General features: G+C 37.0%; 1 non-coding gene across 1 annotated transcript; it reads left to right on the forward strand.

Annotated features, from left to right (window-relative positions):
• Positions 1–1,904: 1,904 nt before the first annotated feature.
• TRNAV-CAC (transfer RNA valine (anticodon CAC)) lies at positions 1,905–1,977 on the forward strand. Its single transcript has one exon. It is a non-coding gene; the product is annotated as a tRNA-Val (tRNA).
• The last annotated feature ends 9,208 nt before the right edge of the window (positions 1,978–11,185 follow it).

Genomic DNA, 11,185 nt, shown 5'->3' on the forward strand with positions numbered 1-11,185 from the left:
ACAAGCTGGAATCAAGATTGCTGGGAGAAATATCAACAACCTCAGATATGCAAATGATATCAATCTAATGGCAGAATGTGAAGAACAATTAAAGAGCCTCTTGATGAGGGTGAAAGAGGAGAGTGAAAAAGCTAGCTTAACACCCAACATTAAAAAACTAAGTTCATGGCATCCTGTCCCATCACCTCATGGCAAATAGAAGGGGAAAAAGTGGAAGCAGTGACAGACTATTTTCTTAGGCTCCAAAATCACTGCAGACGGATGAGGGCTGCAGCCATGAAATTAAAAAAGATGCTTGCTCCTGGGAAGAAAAGCTATGACAAACCTAGACAGTGTATTAAAAAGCAAATACATCACACTACTGACAAAGGTCAGAATAGTCAAAGCTATGGTTTTTGCAGTAGTCTCAGATGTGAGAGTTCGACTATAAAGAAGGCTGAGTGCTGAGAATTGATGCTTTTGAATTGTTGTATTGGAGAAGACTCTTGAGAGTCCCTTGGACAGCAAGGAGATCGAACCCAGTCAATCTTAAAGGAAATCAATCCTGAATAATCATTGGAAGGCCTACTGCTGAAGCTGAAACTCCAGTACTTTGGCCACCTAATGGGAAGAACTGACTAATTGGAAAAGACCCTGATGCTGGGAAAGATTGAAGGCAAAAGAAGGGGGTAGCAGATGAGATGGTTAGAATCACTGACTCAAAGGACATGAGTTTGAGCAAACTCCTGGAGATACTGGAAGACAGAGGAGCGTGGCGTGCTATAGTCGATGGAGTCGCAAAGAGTCAGACATGACTCAGTGACTGAAAAACAACAACAAAAGATACATCAAAATAATGGAAAATAACTGAAATGCTCAAATTTCCAGTATGACAAAATTTATTGCAACAGACTCAAGAAGAAATTGAATATCTTAATGACCTATTAAAAAACATTACATTAGTAATTAAAAGCTTTCGGTAAAGAAAATCTCAGGCTCACCTGCTTTTACAGTAAGTTCTACCATATATTTAATGAACAACTAACACTAATACTTCAAAGACTATTCCAAAAAATGGAATAGTCCAAAAAAGAGTATGATAATTCCCATCTCATTATGATACTTGATTACCCTAATACCAAAACCAGGCAAAGAAATCCCAGTAAACATAATTTAATGTTTAATGCTGCTGCTGCTGCTGCTGCTTAGTCACTTCAGTCATGTACAACTCTGTGTAACCCTGTGGACTACAGTCCTCAAGGATCCTCTATCCATGGGATTCTCCAGGCAAGAATATGTGAGTGGGTTGCCATGCCCTTCTCCAGGGGATCTTCCCAACCTAGGGATTGAACTTGGGTCTCCTGCATTGCAGGCAGATTCTTTACCACTGAGCTACCAGGGAAGGCCTTACTGGTTAGTCTCGCTTTACAAATATAGATGTAAACACCCTCAAGAAAATAACAGGAAATAAAATCCAGCAGCATATAAAAAATTATACACTACTACCAAGTGGGATATTTCCCTGGAAATTAAGACTAGCTTCACATCCAAAAATTAATCACTGTAATAAGACATGTTAATACATTAAGGACCAAAATCACATGACCATCTTAATTGATAAAGAAAAAACATTTTCAAAAAACTCCAATACTCTTCATGATAAAAAAACATTCGACAATTAAGGAATAGAAGGACCCAGTTCAACCGAATAAAGGACATCTATAAGAAACCCAGAGTTAACACAGCAAACAGTAAAACTAGAAATAGAAACTTGCCCTTTCATCAGAAATAGGACAAGAATTTCCACTCTCGCTGTTTCTACTCAACACTGTAATAATGATTCTAGTCAATAAAATTAGGCAAGATAATGAAATAAAAGCATCCAAAATTGAAAGGAGTAAGTAAAATTATCACTATTTGGAAATTCTCTGGTGGTCCAGTGGTTAGGACTCCACACTCACAGTGTTGAGGGCCTGGGTTCAATTCCTGGTTGGGGAACTAAGATCCCACAAGCTGCATGGTCAAAAAATTAATTAATTTTTTTTAAAGTACTACCATTTGTAGATGACATGATTTCTATATAAAGAAAATCCTAAGATATCCTCACACACAGAAAAAAAAAAAACTATTTGGAAATATTAAACAAGTTCAGCAAGGGTACAGGATTCAAGATCAATATACAACAACCAATTTGATTCTATATACTTGCAATGAGCAATCTGAAAATGAAATTTTAAAAAGCAATCCCATTTACATTAGCATCATAACAGTAGAATACTTAGGAATAAACTTCACAAAGAAAGTATAAGACTTGCATAATGAAAACTACAAAATATTTGTTGAAAAAAATTTTAAAAGACCTAAATAAATGCAAAAATATCCCATGTTAATGGATCAAAAGACTTAACACGGTCAAGATGACAATGCTTTGTGATTTATTCTACAGATTCAAAGTCATCCCTATTAAAATCTTAGGTTTCCACTTGACAGAAATTAACAAGTTGTGCCTAAAACTGATGTGAAAATGCAAGGCAAAAACAGTGAAAATAATCCTGGGAAGAACAAAGTTGGAGCACTCATATTTTGCAATTTCAAAACTTACTGAAAAGCTACAAAATGAAAGAGAGTGTGGTGCTAGCATAAGAACATTTAGGTAAATGGGATGAAACGGAGAGTCCTAACACAGATCCCCAGATGTACAATTTTTTACAAGGGTACAGAGACAATTTATTGAGGGGAAAAAATAGTCTTTTCAACAAATGACACAAGGACAACTAAATATTTATACCAAAAGAATGAAGCTGCATCCCTACTTCATATCACATACCAAAGTTAACTGTAAATGTATCAGAGACATACTGTCTGTATCTGCAGTTTCTGCATCCATGGATTAAACCAACTGAAGATCAAAAATATTTCCAAAAAAATTACAAAAAGTTAAAAAAGGCAAGGCTTAAAATTGCCACACACTGGCAACTATTCACATAGTGTTTACCTTGTATTTACAGCTATTCACATAGCACTTAACATTGTATTAGGTATTTTGACTAATCTAGAAATGACAAAGTATAAGGGAGGTATGCCAGTTATATGCAAACACCATGCCATTTTATATAAGGGACTATAGTATCAGAGGATTTTGATATCTGCCACAGGGGGGTGGATCCCCTATGACTGATTTCCCATGGATACCCAGAAACAAATGTAAATGTAAAAGCTGAAACTACAAAATTTATAGAAAATTAGAAAGTACAGATGCAAATCATCAATATATTTGACAAGAAAGTGGTTTCTTACATATGACACAAAAAGCATGAACAACAAAAGAAAAAAATAAACTGGGTATCATCAAAAATAAAACCTTGTATTTTTCAATGAACACCATTACAAAGCAAAATTCTCACACAGATTGAGAGAAAATATTTGCAAAACAGATTTCTAGTAAGGGACTTCTAATCAGAATGTATTGTAACAATTCTTTCCAGCCAACCCAAATAAAAAATGGGCAAAGAATTCTAAAAGACATTTTTTTCAGAAAGAAGATACACAAATGATAAATAAGCACATGGAAATAGGCTTTTCATATGCTAAATCATTTTATTATGCTGAAAAAGGGTTATATTAAAAAGCTAAAAGAACACCCATTAACAGCAATATTTTGATAGATATTTCACTGTGATGGGAATTCATGTTTATAAGGACAGATGTTCATTTACTAGTATCTTATTTAAAGGTTTTAGCTCACATTTTAATTTCCTTACATTAAACACTAACTTTGGTCTCCTTTTTGTGTAAACTCTTTGGCTGGTGGTCTGCAGGGACTAATTCAGTCTACCTCTCAATTTAGAAAAGTGAAACCAGGATGCAATTTGTTGTTGTTTTTGAGTCACTAAGCCGTGTGCAACTCTTTTGCAACCCCATGGACTATAGCCCCTCAAGCTCTTCTGTCCATGGAATTTCCCAGGCAGGAATACTGGAGTGGGTTGCCATTTCCTCCTCCAGGGGATCCTCCCGACCCAGGGATCAAACCTGTGTCTCCTGCTTGGCAGATGGATTCTTTACTGCTGAGTCACCAGGGAAGCCCAGGATGCAATTAAAAGTGGCAAAATGATTAGTATCAGTAAATGTACAGGCCAATCTTAAGATCCTGTCACAAGCCAAAACAGAAGAGTGAACTGATGAGATATATAAACATTGGAAACATTTGAGCCCTTTGCCAATTTTAGTGTCAAATAGAAGCTACAAACAAAGGTGTTATTGCAGAAAACAATGTGAGACAGTGCAGGAAAATAAAAATGTATTTTACAGGTAGATTAAACTTTTAGAATTTGAAAAATATACAAGTGTTGCTTAATATAATTCAACTCTTAATTAAGCTAACAGAAAAGATACTAAAATGTTAATGACATTCAATATTTGTAGGAGAGCAAAACAACCCACATCTTAATTACTTCTTTAACTTCATCTTTGCTGCAAGTGCTAATAAATGAATAAACACTTTCAATACTGATGACAGGAAAAATTAATTAAATGTACAAATAGCTACCACATAATAAAAATCTTCTTCAAAGCTATTGTAGGTGAAGGTAAAATTTAATTGTTCAAATTTCAGGAAAAAAGATCAAGACACTTGGGGGTTTTTGTATGCATGAGAAAATAAGCTAATCAAGTCAGAAGAAAACCTATTCTGGAGCCTATATCAAAATCTCTTCCTAACTTCATATTAAATGTGCTATTTGGAAACATTCTATTTTTGATCCCATCTGTGATATTTCATAATGAGTGAACACTCAACTTAGTCTAATCTAGTCTTGATTAGACTACTTCTGGATAACAAGCCAACACATTTTCCCATATATTAATACGTACAACTGTGATGCTTTCAGGTTCTAGATAACATGTTTAGGAATTTAAGAAAATGGGTTGCTATTATACACATGGATATTTCTGCCCCATTAATACTGGAGACATTGGTCTGTAACACCAGTTCAATAAATAAATCTTTCACAAATTAAATTCCTTTAAACTACATGAGAAAATAGAGATAAAAGTTCACATCGTAGTCTACCAATGACTAGTCTTAGAGTTTCCTCTAAGTTCACTAGCCTGAAATTTTCAAGTGAAATATATCCACCCTACCAAGACAGACAAAACGATATTAATTTTCTTTAATAATGGAATGGACACAACTAATGTATTTTCTTGCATCTGGCAAATCAAATAAGATTCTGCTTTATGAACACTGTAAATTCTTAAGCATATGGAGAACTTTTAAACCAATAAATTTAAGTGGTGATTTTCATGATAGCTTAATATTGGTGATTTGTGCCTATAAATAAGCAAATTCTTTCTCCCTCAGCACTTCTCTACTTTTATATTTCCATGATGGAACATAGTATCACTACTCAGGGAAGTTGAAATTCAAATGTCATTCGATATTAATATATGCCACTCAATTCAGAGTCTTACAAATTCAAATTATTTGAAAATAAGAAATTCTTTAACATCCCATAGTTTGCTAGTGTATTCAAGATACTAATACAATCAGTTATTATTCACTGCTTATATCAGAAAGCCAATATAGCTATTCAAAAGTACAATTTCAATATCTGAGGTCTTATTTATTTCAATACACATCATATATTCAAATATTAAAAATTCTTACCTATGCTGGTGTCTGACTCTTTGCAACCCAGGCCCCTCTGTCCATGGGATTCTCCAAGCAAGAATATGCTGGTATATGCTTTCAAATGAAATGGCACCACAATAACAACCTAGCCTCTTGAATGTAACAAATAAAATGTTGCTCTTCAACAGTAAAGGAAAAGCAACTGACATAGGTAATTTTGAACTTTGGGGAAACATACCTGTCATCATCACCAAGAAATATAGCATATTCGGAAATTTAAAGAGATATTCAAGTGTAAGGGGCAGTTAATTTTCTCAACTTTCTATTAATACTGCAAGCATCATGATGATAACACTGTGTCAAAGATCTTCAGAGAGAACTCTGCCAGCTCCCATGCTCTTGTGCCATTCTTCATAAAAGGCAACGCCTAATGATCATGCCCAGCTTCCAGCAGCATGAAACTGAAAGTGAAAGTTGCTCAGTCATGTCTGACTCTTTGCAACCCCATGGACTATACAGTCCATGGAATTCTCCAGGCCAGAATACTGGAGTGGTTAGTCTTTCCCTTCTCCAGGGGATCTTCCCAACCCAGGGATCAAACCCAGGTCTTCTGCACTTCAAGTGGATTCTTTACCAGCTGAGCCACAAGGGAAGCCCAAGAATATGGGTAGCCTACTCCTTCTCCAGCAGCATAGAAACACTCATACTGCCTGACGGCAACTTCATTTCTAATAAGCAAATACAAAAAGCATTTTAAAAGAACTATCCTGACAAATGTCAAATTCCCATTGGCCCCACAAAAGCATTTTTAGAACTATTAAGGAGCTGGGTTCAGGCAGATACTATGTTATTTGCTTTCAAGAGGCATACACACCGAGGAAACCAGAATTGAAAGAGACACGTGTACCCCAATGTTCATCGCAGCACTGTTTATAATAGCCAGGACATGGAAGCAACCTAGATGTCTATCAGCAGATGAATGGATAAGAAAGCTGTGGTACATATACACAATGGAGTATTACTCAGCCGTTAAAAAGAATACATTTGAATCAGTTCTAATGAGGTGGATGAAACTGGAGCCTATTATACAGTGAAGTAAGCCAGAAAGAAAAACACCAATACAGTATACTAATGCATATATATGGAATTTAGAAAGATGGTAACGATAACCCTGTATGCGAGACAGCAAAAGAGACACAGATGTATAGAACAGTCTTTTGGACTCTGTGGGACAGAGAGAGGGTGGGATGATTTGGGAGAATGGCATTGAAACATGTATAATATCATATATGAAACGAGTCACCAGTCCAGGTTTGATGCATGAGACAGGATACTCAGGGCTGGTGCACTGGGATGACCCAGAGGGATGGGATGGCGAGGGAGGTGGAAGTGGGGTGCAGGATGGGGAGCACATGTACACCCGTGGTGGATTTATGTTGATGTATGGCAAAACCAATACAATATTGTAAAGTAATTAGCCTCCAATTAAAATAAATAAATTTATATTTTAAAAAATAAAAATAAAAATTTAAAAAAGAGTTTCACAAGCCTGTTAAAGACTAGAGTTCCACAGTTGGGTAGTTGGAAAAGTCACATTCTAATGTTACTTTCAGAAGAAGTTTATAGAAGCTACTCACTTCTTAGAGAAGCATAGACATCTTCATACCCTTCCTAATATTTGGCAGAGTGCTTCTTAGTCAATTTGAGTGTGATTAATGAATACACAAAGAAGTATTGCTTAGTATTTCAAAAATAATTCAGAGTCTGTGTCAGAAGATGTTTGCTAAGACCAGAAAAAAAGTCTTCCAGTAAAAAATTCAGGAGTCATTCATTTAGGCACAATTTTCTGGCAACTAAATCCTTCACCACATGTTCTAAATCAGTGCAGCCCTGGACTCTGTAACTTTTAAAAAAGATCATGGTAATGCTATTACTGAGTATTTTCTTTGCATAAAACAAAGAGGTGGGACTTAGATATAAATTTGGGCATGATGTGTTTTCTGTCCCCTAGAGAGGATAGGATACTCAGTTCAGTTCAGTCGCTCAGTCGTGTCCGACTCTTTGCGACCCCATGAATCGCAGCACGCCAAGCCTCCCTGTCCATCACCAACTACCGGAGTTCACTCAGACTCACGTCCATCGAGTCAGTGATGCCATCCAGCCATCTCATCCTCTGTCGTCCCCTTCTCCTCCTGCCCCCAGTCCCTCCCAGCATCAGAGTCTCTTCCAATGAGTCAACTCTTCGCATGAGGTGGCCAAAGTACTGGAGTTTGAGCTTTAGCATCATTCCTTCCAAAGAAATCCCAGGGCTGATCTCCTTCAGAATGGACTGGCTGGATCTCCTCGCAGTCCAAGGGACTCTCAAGAGTCTTACACAAGTATAAAACATGAAGCGGCGGAAGGTAATTTAGACTACTTTCACAGCATGCTGATAGTCCAGATGATGAAACCGAGGGTCACAGGATATTTTTAATGGAATTTATTTAAGAAGCAATATGAACTTAAATTGAGGTGCAAGTGAAATGAAGCATAGATTTGAATAGTTTTGCAGATAATGAGTTTGAAATGCAAGAGAATAACCTTTATGAATTCAGGCATGCTTCTGGAGGACAATGTACATTAAAGAAAAAAAAAAAAGAGGCAAAGGGTGCCCCTAACATTGAAAAATCAAATACAGCTGAGAACCCACTGTAGAAACCTAAATGGTAGAGTCAGAATGATGGCTCCTAGAGTTGCCTATATCCTAATTCTAGGAATCTGTGAAAATTTACCTTCTATGGCAAAAAGGGCTTTGCATGTGTGGTTAAGGATCTTGAAATAGCAAGGTTAGTTTCAATTATTCTGGTGGGTTCCGTGTGGTCATAAGGGCCTTTATAAGAAGGAACCATGAGGGTCAAAATCAGAAAAAGGAGATGTGATGACAGGAGCAAAGGTTGGAATGATGCAGTTTGAAGATGGAGGAAGGCTCCACAAGGGAAGGTACACAGGAAGTCTTACATGCTGGAGAATGCAAGGAAATAGATTCTTCATTTAAAGCTTCCAGAATGGACACAGCTCTATTTACACCTTGATTTCCTATAAGATCTAAGTTAGACTTCTAACCTCCAAAGAAAAAAGATACTAGATTTGTGGTTTTTGAAGCCACAAAGTTCGTGATAATTTGTTACATCACCAATGGGGAAATACTATATTAAGACCCATACTTAGAGGGTGGAAGGAGGAATTAGAGCTGTAGCTAGAAAAAAAGAATCTATCTAAAAAATCAGAAGGCAAAGTAGAGGTGAAGGTATCATAGTAGGTATCACAACTGGGAAGCTGGTTAAGTTGGAATGAGAGCGGGATCAAGGAGAATGAAATCTGAGGAAACTGATAAATCCAAGGACTTTAACAGGTCACTGGTAATCTTTGAGCAAACAATTAAAGAAGGTACATTCATCATCTGGTAAATTTTTGTCACTACTTCTTAATAAATTAAATAAATGAGAGAATATCATGGAGTCATCCTAGAAAGCAGCCACTGATGTCCAAATGAATCTAGGGCTCCTGAAATATAACTACTGGGGAAGAACAGGGACACAGTATTGGAAGATAGGGCAAATTTCAAGAGGTTTTATGAGGTGAACTGAAGAAAATAAAGCACAGTAAAAGAGAGAATCTCTTTAAGCAAGTTCTGGATCACTCTTTCCTGCACGAGCTATGAACTGCTCGGAAACTCCCAAGTTAAAGGGGCAGTTTGGGACAGCTGAGTGTATGCCTAAATTGGCTGTAAGTCAAAGATGCAGAGTCAAAAAAAAGTAGCGGGAGTTGGTGGAAGTGATACTAGATCACAATGCTGGGCCCTGATTATTTTTCTTACCAGCTGACTATGACTTTGGTCAAAACCCTTCCATCCCCTGGCGGTATTTCCCCTCCTATAACAAGATGTAACTGAACAAGACATTCTCAAAAGTCCTTTCAGTGCTCACTTCCTTTAACATTAGTGAGAAGTTTCATCCTGTCTCTTCCCCCTAACCATCCCCTGCAGGCCTTCCCCTTCCTAAGTTAATAAAAATTTCCCTGGCAATACCTTCTCTTCTAATAAAAGAGGAAAACTTGACGTAAGAGGGGAGGTGGGAAGAAATATTTAGAGATGAGAATGCTATATGAAAGGAATTGCATTAGCTACAACAGGAATGTGTTAGGAACAAAGAGGGTTGGGTCGGTTTTTTGGGTTTTTTTTTTTTTCAGCATCACATAATGGTATAAGATAGTGGTTGGCAACTTTTTGCTATGAAGTGCCTGACAGCAAATATTTTAAGATTTGTGGGCTACATAAAGTCTGGGTCGCATATTCTTTTCTTTTTTTCTACAACCCTTTAGAAAATGTAAAAAGCATTCTCAGTCCATGGGCTTCACAAAAACAGGCTATGTGGCCCACAGGCTACAGTTTGCTAGGCCCTGGTCTAAGAGGTCATTATCAATGTGTACACAGAGAATGAACACAAAATAAAGGCAGTTAAGGAAAATATAGACGTGATCCTGTGACACTGCAGATGAATCTTTCTTGGGGAGTGCTTTGGTGGGAATGATGGGGAGCTGTTGAAAGGAATTCTTCTGGTGCACATTTTGGTATCTTCCAAGTGAATCCAGTATGATCCCAAAGTGAATCACATGCAAGGAAAGAAGGGGAAAACAGGGGAAAGGGCCAATGCAATCACAGAAGAATAAAGCTGGAGACCTAATGCTATCAAAACCTCTGGCTCAAAATATGAACCGTGCTTCAAGCTTACCCTGTGCCTATTGGTTAAATAATAAGCCTATTCGTTTCTGTCATAATTTAAGCCAGTTTGATTTGGATTTTCTGTTTCTTTTGATCAAAAGCATGTTAAGTGATACAATCTGAAAGAGATGCCTCCTTGCATCACTAAACCTCACCCAATTTCTGCCCCCTACCCCGGGGCACATGTCATCTTCAGATGTATAACCCATCAGTTACCTTATCCTGAGGCCCCAGAAAGCCAGGGGTATGGTGAGGCTTAGAGATAAAGCAGGGCTGGGGAATATCTTGGCAATACTGCTTGCAAAGGGGAAAAAAGTTTCTTTTTGCCTAGGCAAAATGTCTGCAGTCTAAAAAGATCCATATTACAATATACTGCTTTATCACACATGTCTGGATTTCTGTGTACATTGATAATTCTGTTTAGAAGATATTAGTCCTCTGAGAAATTTCTGTCTTTGAGAAACCTAAAAATCTTTGCAATTTTAGAGAATGGTATTGGATACAAGTTAAGCAGTAGCTGAATAATGGCCCTTCAAACGTGTCCACATCCTAATTCCCAGAACCTATGAATGTTACAATGAATTGCTATTCTGTTTTTAAAAAATCCAAAATGTTAGGGGAAAAAAATCCACAAACAACATGAAATACAATAGAATTTCTCTACCACTCATAAGTATACATACATATGCATCATCTAAGTTACAGTATAGCTAACCTTTGTAACGTAGATAGCTTTTAATTGGGTTAAAATATCTCTGGTTAGTCCCAAGTTGGTTTTTACAATTAAAAGTAGACAGGAGCCTTAGCCATATTTCTTT

The sequence above is a fragment of the Bos indicus genome, chromosome X (assembly GCF_029378745.1).
Source record: "Bos indicus isolate NIAB-ARS_2022 breed Sahiwal x Tharparkar chromosome X, NIAB-ARS_B.indTharparkar_mat_pri_1.0, whole genome shotgun sequence".
In the NCBI taxonomy this organism is placed as follows: domain Eukaryota; kingdom Metazoa; phylum Chordata; class Mammalia; order Artiodactyla; family Bovidae; genus Bos; species Bos indicus.